The sequence below is a fragment of the Scomber scombrus genome, chromosome 10, assembly GCF_963691925.1.
Source record: "Scomber scombrus chromosome 10, fScoSco1.1, whole genome shotgun sequence".
NCBI classification, from domain to species: domain Eukaryota; kingdom Metazoa; phylum Chordata; class Actinopteri; order Scombriformes; family Scombridae; genus Scomber; species Scomber scombrus.
In genome coordinates, this window is record NC_084979.1 from 17,912,479 (window position 1) to 17,925,091 (window position 12,613).

Genomic DNA, 12,613 nt, shown 5'->3' on the forward strand with positions numbered 1-12,613 from the left:
ACCATTCAGAATTTCACACTTCAAACACAAATTGTCAGTATCCTTGCATGTTCATTGACACCTGCTGGACATTTTTTGTGTGTTGCAACCATGTGCTTTTGTTTGTTTTGGGTAATGACTCCGCCCTCACCTGTCATGCTTCCATGTGGTCATTGTCGGCCATTTTGTGCTCACCTGTACTCCGTTAACTCCTAATGATTAGGCCTACTTATTCTGTGCTCTGTCAGCCCCAGTTTGTCAGATTGTCCCAGTCTTTTGTTCTGAGCACATCTACCGTTGTTACCTGCTTTTCCTGTCTGCCAACCTGCTTGTTTGTACTCTGCCTGTGAACCTGGTTTTTGGATTTTGCCTGCCGATTTGGATTATCTGCCTGTTTGGACTGCTTATTTGGACCTGACCCTTGCCTGCCTCTAGACCACTCTTTGGACTGCCCTCTAGTTTGTCAGCTCTTTTCCTGTTTCAGTTTTGTGGCCAAGAGCCTGCATTTTTGTTGAGTTTTTTCACCGTTTGACGGGACATTCTTTGTTGGAGTTGTTTTTTTGACTTTTTCTGTTCAATTAAAAACTCTTGAATTTGGAACTTTCTGCATTTGGGTCCGAACTTTCTACAAAACCTGACATTACAATCTGACCAGATAATGGACCCAGCAGAAATAAGTAAGGTTCTTGATCGGCATGGAGCAACGCTGGGGAGACACCAGGCACAAATTGAGTTTGTTTCCAGGATGTTGGAGGCAGCTACAGCAAGTGTGACTGACCTTGCTGCTAGGGTGCAACAGCTCCAGTTAACCTCCTCAGTACCACCTCCTCCAGCTGCTCCAGCCCGAGAACCTCGCCTGCCTCCACCTGAGACTTACTCAGGAGATCCAGGATCCTGTCAGTCATTCCTAGCTCAGTGTGAGCTGATTTTTGGACTGCAGCCATTGACTTTTCCTTCCGATCGTTCTAAGGTTGCCTACGTCATCACCCAGTTGTCTGGAAGAGCTCGTGAGTGGGGAACGGCCATCTGGAGCAACCAGGTGGCGATCCAGGATGACTTCACTCAATTCACTGGTGAAATGAAGAAGGTCTTCGATCGCTCTAAACAGGGAAGGGAGGCTGCTCGTGAGATCCTTAACCTCCGTCAAGGCCGCAGGTCAGTGTCCGACTTTGCAATAGAATTCCGGACTCTGGCGTCCTCTACTGGTTGGAACCTGGAAGCTCTGTATGATACGTTTTTCAATGGACTTTCTGAAGGGATTAAGGATGAACTCATTCCCCGCGATTTGCCTTCATCTTTTGATGGCTTGGTGGATGTGGCTATCCGTGTGGACACTCGGCTAGGTCAGCTTCATCGGTTGAAGACAACCAGTAGTTCTCAGCGGACTGAGCTTCGTCGAGGGTCCAGTTCTCCTCTTCAGGTCCTTGAGGGGGGATCAAGGTCGTCCACTCCGGCTCCTCCAGAGCCAATGAAGATAGACCGGACTAGTCTTTCACCAGCTGAGAGACAGCGAAGGCTGGAGTCTCGTGCCTGTCTGTACTGTGGTCAGCGTGGCCATTTTGTTTCAACCTGTCCTGTAAAAGACAATGCTCACCAGTGAGGCGGGGAGTACTGGTGAGCGCAATTCCCTCAAGGATCTCCCCATCCCTTCGCACTGTTCTGCGAGCAACTGTGATGTGGAGGAGCCATCATCACACCACCTCCGTCCTCATTGACTCTGGAGCTGAAGAGAGCTTCATTGACGTATCACTGGCCACCAGATGGGGAGTTCCAGTAACCACCCTGCAAGTGCCATTGACTGCCTCAGCGCTAAACGGGACCTGTTTCGCCAAGGTAACCCATATCTCATCCCCGGTGAGTTTGATGCTCTCTGGTAATCACACTGAGGAGATTGCTCTTTATGTTATTGATTCACCACAGATTCCCATAGTTCTTGGTCACCCTTGGTTAGTCAAACACAACCCACACATTGATTGGGAGAAGAATTCTATTTTGGGCTGGAGCCCATTCTGTCATTCCCAGTGTCTGAGGTCTGCCCTTAACCGGTTCCCTGTTTTTCCTGAGCTACCTGAGGAGTTTCCAGACCTGTCAAGAGTTCCGGAGGAATACCTAGACCTGAGACCCGTCTTCAGCAAGTCCAGGGCAACTTCTCTACCACCTCATTGTCCATATGATTGCTCTATAGAGTTGCTTCCTGGAGCTTGTCCGCCTCGAGGTCGTCTGTACTCTCTGGCGCCCCCTGAGAGAATGGCCATGAACAAGTACATTGAGGACTCCCTAGCAGCAGGTATTATCCGTCCCTCGTCCTCTCCAGCAGGGGCAGGGTTTTTCTTTGTGGACAAGAAGGATAGATCATTAAGACCTTGCATTGATTACCGGGGCCTCAATGATATTACGGTTAAGAACAGATATCCTCTTCCCTTGATGTCCTCAGCCTTTGAACTGTTACAGGGTGCCACAGTGTTTTCTAAATTGGACCTTCGTAATGCCTATCATTTGGTGAGAATCAGGGAGGGAGATGAGTGGAAGACAGCATTTAATACACCCACAGGGCACTACGAATACCTTGTAATGCCGTTTGGACTGACCAACGCCCCAGCTGTGTTCCAGACTTTGGTCAATGATGTACTGCGGGATATGGTAAACAAATTTGTTTTTGTTTATTTGGACGATATTCTGATTTTTTCCAAGTCCCTTCGTGACCATGTCCATCATGTCCGATTAGTTCTTCAGCGGTTACTAGAGAACCAACTTTATGTAAAGGCTGAGAAATGTGAGTTCCATCAACGCTCCACATCGTTTTTGGGCTTTGTCGTCTCTGAAGGTGGTGTTGGGATGGACTCCTCTAAGATCAAGGCAGTCATTGATTGGCCTACCCCTCAGTCCCGCAAGGATCTGCAGAAGTTTCTGGGTTTTGCAAATTTTTACAGATGGTTCATTCGTAACTATAGTTCTCTTGCCTCTCCTCTAACTGCTCTGACATCCTCCTCTGTCAGGTTTTTCTGGTCGGAAGTGGCGGAGAAGGCGTTCCAACAACTGAAGAAGCGTTTCACCTCTTCTCCCATTCTGGTTATGCCAGATCCTTCGTGTCAGTTCATTGTTGAGGTGGATGCCTCTGAGGTAGGGGCTGGAGCTGTCCTGTCCCAGAGGTCCAAGGAGGACAGTAAGCTGCACCCATGTGCCTTTTTCTCCCACAAGTTAACGCCTGCTGAGAGAAACTACGATGTCGGGGACCGGGAACTTCTGGCGGTCAAACTCGCTCTGGAGGAGTGGCGTCATTGGCTAGAGGGCGCTGAGGTTCCTTTTCTTGTGTGGACGGACCATAGGAACCTGGAGTATTTGAAGTCTGCCAAACGACTCAACGCACGCCAGGCCAGGTGGTCTCTTTTTTTTAGTCGGTTCAATTTTACCTTGTCTTTCCGTCCTGGGTCCAAGAATGCTAAACCTGACTCTCTTTCTCGACAGTTTAGTGCTCCAGATGCTGCCCCTGCCCCTAACACCATTTTGCCTTCTCACTGTTTAGTGGGTGCAGTTTCTTGGCATATAGTCTCTGTGGTTCGCAGTGCCCAGCAACAGGAGGCTTGCCCAGCTGGTTGCCCCCCTAACCGCCTGTTTGTCCCCAGTTCTGTCCGTCCTCAGGTTTTGGAGTGGGGTCACTGCTCCCGACTGACCTGCCATGCCGGGGTTAGGAGGACTATGGCATTTCTCCGTCAACAGTTTTGGTGGCCCCGAATGGTTGCAGATGTCCAAGCCTTCATTGCTGCCTGTCAGATTTGCGCCCAAAACAAGAGCTCAAATCAGCCACCTGTCGGACTCCTCCAGCCGCTCCCGGTACCCAGACGACCATGGTCCCACATAGCCTTGGATTTTGTGACTGGCCTCCCGCCTTCTGATGGTAACTCTGCTGTCCTGACTATTGTTGATCGGTTCTCCAAGTGTGTGCACTTTGTCCCTCTGCCTAAACTCCCTTCTGCCAAGGAGACAGCTTCTCTCATGGTTAACCATGTCTTTAGGATCCATGGAATGCCTTTTGACATGGTGTCTGACCGAGGTCCTCAATTTGTGTCCTCGTTTTGGAAGGAGTTCTGTAGGCTTATTGGAGCCACCGCCAGCCTCTCTTCAGGATTCCATCCTCAGACCAACGGCCAGACAGAGCGGGCCAACCAGGACCTTGAAAGGGTTCTTAGGTGCCTGGCGTCCCAGAACCCCACATCCTGGAGTCGGCATTTGGCATGGGCTGAGTATGCCCACAATTCTCTCCCTGTTGCATCTACGGGTCTCTCCCCTTTTCAATGTTGCCTTGGCTACCAACCACCTCTCTTTTCTTCCCAGGAACTTGAGGCATCGGTTCCATCGGTCCAGGCGTTTGTCCGGCGGTGCAAGGCGACGTGGAGACGTGCTCGAGCCTCTCTGTTGCGTTCGGGTGCCCAGGTCAAGCGGTTGGCAGACCGCCGAAGGGTCAAGGCCCCCCACTACAGGAGCGGTCAGAGGGTTTGGCTCTCTACCAAGGACCTACCTCTCCGAGTGGACTCACGTAAGCTGGCTCCCCGCTTCATTGGGCCCTATGTCATCGAACGGGTCTTGGGCAGATCTGCAGTCCGGTTGCGCCTGCCCCTCTCACTTCGCCGAGTCCATCCCACCTTCCATGTGTCCCGGGTCAAACCTGTCTGTCACAGTCCTGTCTCCCCCGGCTGTGCCACGCCCTCCCCCCCGGCTCGTTGATGGGGGTCCTGTCTACACTGTCGAGAAGCTGATGGATGTTCGCCGGCGTGGGCGTGGTCTCCAGTTTTTGGTTGACTGGAAAGGGTATGGGCCAGAGGAGCGGATGTGGGTTCCCGCCCGCCACATTGTGGATAAGACACTCATTAGAGACTTTCGCCAGCAACACCCACGCCATCCTGCCTTGACGCCGAGAGGCGTTCGTTGAGGGGGGGGTAGTGTCAGTATCCTTGCATGTTCATTGACACCTGCTGGACATTTTTTGTGTGTTGCAACCATGTGCTTTTGTTTGTTTTGGGTAATGACTCCGCCCTCACCTGTCATGCTTCCATGTGGTCATTGTCGGCCATTTTGTGCTCACCTGTACTCCGTTAACTCCTAATGATTAGGCCTACTTATTCTGTGCTCTGTCAGCCCCAGTTTGTCAGATTGTCCCAGTCTTTTGTTCTGAGCACATCTACCGTTGTTACCTGCTTTTCCTGTCTGCCAACCTGCTTGTTTGTACTCTGCCTGTGAACCTGGTTTTTGGATTTTGCCTGCCGATTTGGATTATCTGCCTGTTTGGACTGCTTATTTGGACCTGACCCTTGCCTGCCTCTAGACCACTCTTTGGACTGCCCTCTAGTTTGTCAGCTCTTTTCCTGTTTCAGTTTTGTGGCCAAGAGCCTGCATTTTTGTTGAGTTTTTTCACCGTTTGACGGGACATTCTTTGTTGGAGTTGTTTTTTTGACTTTTTCTGTTCAATTAAAAACTCTTGAATTTGGAACTTTCTGCATTTGGGTCCGAACTTTCTACAAAACCTGACACAAATGGGGGCAAAAGACCCTTGAACCTCAAAGTTAAAGTAAACAGATGAAAGTGTGGCTGTAAAGAAGATGTCTCATTTCGACTTACATGAAGAAGTACTTGATGCAAACTTAAATGTGACATGGAAACTGTTACATTTGTTTAAACTGAGTACATGGGTGTGTCTTCAGTCAAGTTTTTAATCACTAACTTTAAAAAATATATATTTTTAAAATTAAGATAAAGTCAGTACAGTAAAGTCATCTAAAAACACAGCACCAAGGGAGACAGGTATGATTCATTGGACAACAACTACAAAACTGTACAGTAAAAGGTCCACAAACTATAGTTTAAACAGACAGACTCCCTGTTGTTATTTACATTAAATATTTTTTCAACCTCTTCCATCCCATTTTATAACACGCCCACATAAACATCCTACAGACTGTTTTTCCTCTTAGTTCTCCAGATGTCAATTCCTTATGACTGGGGTGAGATCAAATTTGCATACACTCAAAACCAAGCGCACATTCCCATACACACATATTATCAAGTGCCAGTTGACCTATCATGAGCCTGCACTAACACACTCTGGGTGGTGGGTAACTAGACTTGTTTGTGGTGAACATAGAAAGCTTGTTGTAATAATACGGATGCATCACTTTAACCCACACAGCTGTCCAGGAAGATGACACATGTCTGTGTGTTTTAATGGGTGTGTGTGTGTGTGTGTGTGTGTGAGAGAGAGAGAAGAGAGAGAGAGAGACTGAGTGAGTGGGTATGACGTGTGTGTGTGTGTGTGTGTGTGTGTGTGTGTGTGTGTGTGTGTGTGTGTGTCTGGTATAAATATCTTTTCATCAGTGGGGAAACATATTTAAAAGATTAATAGCTCTATGAACTGTGAAAAGCTGATGATTTTATGAGGAGGAGGCCTGCAACTCAATCAACTTTTAAATGATCTGAGTTAAACCTCATTACGTTGTGTCATGAAAACAAAAGCAAGCACCTGCTCACAGCAAAGGTTTTATTATTATTATATTAACAGAACTTTCGGAAGTTTCTCCAGTGGCCTACATTCAGCTGATCCTCAGAGGATGTTTTGTCATTTGAAAAATGTCCTTGTTTAGTGAGGGTCAGTCTGTGTCTTTTACGGCTGGAATGCAGTGACTTCAGAATGAATTTACAAAGGAAACAAGTTATAACTCTAAGCTTTACTTCTGTCTTTCTCATTGTATAAAGATTTGTAAGTTATAGCATCCTATAACTGCTGGGAAACTGGAAAATTGTTAAACAAATGACACAGAGATTTGATTCGGTGTACACAGTATATAAAAGGATGTCAAAAGAGATGTATTTTGTAAAGGAAAGGGATATGTGGCTCCCTAAATCATAACATAACATAAACTCAGGTGTTAGTTACGTTGAATTAAGATTTACAGTAAGTTTTGGATTCCATTTGAACAGTATCACCAAAACAGCACTCATTTTTCCTTTTTAGAGATATAACCATGGAATTATTAGCCATGAAACATTATAGGGTTGGTTTACCCATATTTCAAAAAAACATATTTTATCATATCCTCTAGAGGTAGCTAGAAACACATATCATTTTAGTATATTTGGCCATGTTTTCTGGCATCAACCAAATGCAATTGAGATGAATGGAATTTTAAATTTTATTTGTGGTGCTCTTAGCATTGAAAAAAAACATCATTTTTTAAAAAGTACAGCAACATCACTTTCCAGAAACAATGTCCTGCTCAGTCTGGCTAATACACATGCCTCAATGTGAACAGTTTTCATTGGAAATGCTTCCACTGAAAACAGAGTCTCTATAAAAACAGCATGTTGACAACACATTTGATCCCGGTAAATCACAATCCAAATTTCTGAAGATCAAATCTCAGTGAAGAACACTAAATTACTCTTTTGTAACTGTCATAAACTTTAAGATTATGAGCAATTCTGTATCTTTACTTTATATCTCCATCAACTCTTGGTACAAGTGGCTACAACAATCCTCCACTTTTGCTAACATGCATATGTTGTATACTAATGTTGGCACTGAATTGACAGAGGACAGCTGAAGAAGATGACACACAGCTCAAGGCTGAGGAAGTACAGATGAGAGAAAACAAACTACAGCTGAAAAACACAGACTACAGCTGAAGCTGATGAAATACAGCTGAGCATCCTGGATACTGAGCTAGGCCTGTTTAAGAACAACTTATACCTCTGCACATATAGTCGGGCATGGTGTAAAATGCTCCAAACACTTGATTGTGTTTTTTTTAATGAGTGAAGAGTGAGAGTAGGGTATGAAACTCCAGCATTTACCATCTTTTATTTATTATTATGTAAATGTTTATAAGACATCATTTGCTTTAAATTGAGCTTTGCCTTGTATAAACTAGAGTGTGTGAGCCAACTGCTGCTACTGTGACACGTACATAGAATATACATGTATATGAATCATAATGGAACTGTTTGAACAGAGATGTGATGATAGCTGAGAAGCAGCCATTTCATTACACAGAGCCCTGAGTACTGAACACAATGACACACTGAGGACAAAAGCCTCCATTGCATTTGCAAGAACTAATCTGAAACGTCCTTGACGGAACTTTTACAGGACCCACCTTTCTTGGTGGTAAGTAGCATAATATTGACCTTAATGTCAAACAATGTTTTTGAAAGAAACTATCTATGTCTATGAGAGATACACAGTAGTCACATTGAAGCAAATCTGCCACATGAAAACTGATTCTCACTGAGATCACTAAATGAAATTAAAAATACTGTATGGTACTGTATTGTATAACTGGCTTTAGAAAATTCCTTTACATTCAACACCACATAATAATACAGTGAAGACTTTTTGCTAACAGGCAAACAAAAAGCATCAATAAAGGAGAAAGAAACAGCCAGAAACCAGTCATCACCAAATACTAATGTCACTTTTGGGTCTGCAGGGATGAAAATGAGAACCAAGGCTTATAATCAAATACTGCAGCTACAATAATAAAAAAATAAAAAATCAAAGTTATCTTATCCAAAACACATTATTCATATTCAAAAATAGAAATACTAATATAAAAAATACACTATTTTGTTTTTTACTTTAACTTTAAATTCCCAACAGTGCCTCCAAAATGAACCTATTCTATTGGAAACCTTTCTTTGGCCATAAAATAAAGACAAAGTTCAAATAGACATGAGTGAAATGTCAGTAAGCAGAGGGCCGTCTTTACCTGCTTGTTATGTGCCTCACATAAAGAACTTTAAGTCGGATACAAAGGGGGGGTTCAGCACAGTATATGGTGCACTTGAAGGTCATTTTAAGGCACCTAACACAGAAACAACTGACTTCAATAAATTGCGAAATAATTCATTTTACACGCAAACACACGCATACACATTTACACACATGCAGATTGATGGTACTGCATATGACCTTTGGAGCTCTTTTTCATTAAACCCAGCAAGGGGGAGTGTGGGAGGAGAGAGAGGGAGATCTAATTTGAGGACATGAGAGGAAACAAGGAAGTTGAGAGGGGACCTTTATGTGTGTGTAATTGGTCTATAGAGGAATTGCCAACATGCACACCACAGGTGGTCACAGGCCCCGTCTAAATAGCTAACCTTATAAAAGTCATTAAGGCCTCTGAAACATGCCATGAGAGAAAGAAGGAGAGAGAGAGACAGAGAGAGAGAGAGCGAGAGAGAGAATGTGTGTGCACGCACGCATGCATATGTGTGTGTACGTGTGAGAGAAAGAGAGACAGAGAGCAGGTGTATATGGTAGTATATGTCCAATACATCTATCAAGATGGAGGAGGATTTATTGTGTGCCTTAACACTGCCAAAGAAAACTACTGGAGAAGAAATATTTAAGGCTCTGGATGATGACTGAGCAGGGACTCCTGTGCTGGTGTTTTCGCCAATGGAGCCACTGCAGTGACGAACCCCTTATCTGACTTCACTCCTCGAGTGAAAAAGCAAGTGTGTGTCATCTATCCTGAAATAATGATGAGTAAAAATGTATCACCAGAAATCGACAGTGTATTAAAAACTTGTGCGCTTTATACCCTCTGCACTATTGACTATGAAAAAATGTCAAAAAATAATTAAAAGGGGGGGGGGGGGATTCTTTCTCAAAGGGGCTCTCCCCTGGTCGTCCATGTAACAGTCAAATATTAGATGGTGAAATAAGCATACTTATGTGATACTTTCACTTCAGGAATGATGTCAGTGGTATTTAGAGTGGCAGATAAAATCTGTGTTTACAGCAAAGCTGTATTATTTGGCAGAGTTGACAAGAGAACAACTACTGATGCTAAAGCCCAATGGAGGATTAAAGACTTAATTTACACTGCTATCTGTCCCTTCTGTCTCGATGTTATGGCAAAATACCCTAAACTTGCTACAAAATGACCTACCTATGCTACCAAAACAAGGCTACGGCTGGGGTGTAAAAAATCCACTGTGCTTGGAACTCACAAACATAATGCCTCAATATGATTGCATATGCAGGGTTCTCATTGATGGTAAGTTAAAGGTTTGAATTTTGAATATTTACGCACATTTCATGTTGCAATATGCTTTAGCAATGCTTAATATATATCTTAATATTACGCTAGGAATTGGTATAACATGTGCACCACATCTTACCAGTCTGTAAAAATATTTTAAACTAACTGTTGCTAACCAACTACTGAGTAATAGTGTCTTTCTGTTTGGTGCTGGACAGGTAGTGCGGGTTTATCAAAGCTTTTTTATTGAAAACAGTTGCAGTTGGAAAGAATGTTGATGAGAGTGGTGAGTTTGAACGAAATAATCAGGTTATTTGCCTGAAATCCAAAAAACTGAGCTAAAAGATGCTACAATGCTCTGGATCTGCAGAGTCAAGTGATAGAGTTTGTCACTACAGTTGACCCCCTTTTGATACCTACTTGATATGTACTTTGATATATTTCTGGCAACAAAGGAGGTAAAAAATTGTACAAATGCTGTACAGTAATGTAAGTAATTGAATGCACATACCTTCTTCTGTAGGACATTGACTTTCCTCTCCTTGACATCCAACATGTCCTTCATGTCTCTGATCTCTCCCGTAAGTGTGCTCTTTTCATCAGTCAGGTCCTGTAGCTGCTTGGTTTTCTTTGTCAAGAACTGCTCCTTCTCCTCCAAACGCACACGCAGAGCATCTACCTAGAACAGGCGAAGACAAGACGTTAAGTGTGGATATGAAGTCAGACAGAAACAAGAACAGGCAGAAGAACAGGGAAGGTAAACCTATACAGTGTAACCTAATATTCATATAATGTAGTTTAGCTAGACAGTCTGATGGACAGGCAATTGGAGGTTGAAAGTAATCTGTGATAGATTGACTGACAGACAGAAGGGTAGAAAAAGAAAAAAGCTTACACAGTGTTTTTTACCTCAGTCAGGTGGCCCATATGTTATTATTCAGTGCTGGAAATGATATGTCTCAACACATTTACTTGTTGAAATTTGGATGTAATAAAAGTTCAGCTTTGACCTAATGTCCATAATATGAACCACTGTGGATTGATGCAGTTAAAGTATGTGTCAAGAGAAGGAGAGGCTGGAGTCTGTCCCATCATTTGTTATTGAGAGTGCTGTGCTGTATGATTGGACCAGCGCTGGTGCAGATCAGACTGCTCACAGTCTTCACACTCACACATTAAAATCCTCTGTATCTGGCTGTATGCAATGAGATGAGTGATATCTGAGCTCACTCCAGAACTCCATATTGGACATATATCAGTGTTGTGCTGCACCGCCTACAGTGGCGTGCGTGCGCACACACACACACACACACACACACACACACACACACACACACACACACACACACACACACACACACACACACACACACACACACACACACACACACACACACACACACTCAGCTGGCTGTCATGAGCATACTATGTGCTCCTCTGTTGCTCTTCAACACCTGATTACATTTCCAGTACTTTTTGCCATGGTGCAATGAGTGAACCCGTTTGAACTTAATTTCAAGGTGCACATGTGTGTTTTATGTGATTTCAAGAGACACACACACATAGATAAAGGGAAGTAGTAAGGGAGGACTTGTTAACAGGCATTTTAACAGGCTTTACTTGGACACAGACGGGACAGTGTGAAAACACTTAAAGCACAGGCTGTGTTATGCTCTCCAACTCAGCTCTCAACCATTTCACAGGCCACTTAAGAAGATCCATAAAGGGAGGGAGTGTGTTGTGTACAAGGTAACTAGGTACATTTATTTAAGTATTGTACTTCAGTACAGTTTTCAGGTACTATTGACTATTTCAACTTTCTGCTATTTCATATTTCTACTCCACTACATTTGAAAATATACTTTTTACCGCTCTACATTTCTTCAGTGACGAATAGTTACTTTGCAAATTGAGATATAAAACAGATAATGATCATATATAAATATATGATCATTACATATACTGTAAATTACCTTACCTTACAGTTACAGTTATAAAAAAGTTTATAAAATAATGAACATTTACCTCAAACAGCTACAACACTTAAATGTTTCTTAGATGTTAAATAATAATGTATACAAACAGAAATGTAAAACAATTATCTGTGATTTTAGGGGCAGTTACGTACTGTGTTGTATTTTACTTTACATTGTGCTATTGCTATTTTTTATTTTTTATTGCTATCTTTCATGATCTGAATACTTTTTTGGTCACTGGTTAGTAGCAATGCAGTAATATACCAAGAGGACAACTGAGAGGTATGGCTGTGCTGGACCACAGTCAATTCCTACCTGTCTGTATGTGTGTGTCTCCATTTGTAAAATGAGAGTGCACCATGCAGTCCACAGACACAGAGGGCTCCTCTCAAGAAGCAGCATAAGAAGCAGGCCAGGACCCCCAGGTGTAAGATGGTGAAGTATTTATCTCATATTGCTCCTCTGGCAGACAACCAGAGTCTAATACTGAGCCCTGTTCTGTCCTCTCCAATCTACACTGGCATACACACACACACACACACACACACACACACACACACACACACACACACACACACACACACACACACACACACACACACACACATAAATACACATACA

At 43.5% G+C, this 12,613-nt stretch overlaps 1 pseudogene; it reads right to left on the reverse strand.

The window, feature by feature from the left end:
- Positions 1-12,613, reverse strand: part of LOC133987916 (ERC protein 2-like) — a 128,843-nt pseudogene that overhangs the window by 84,210 nt on the left and 32,020 nt on the right.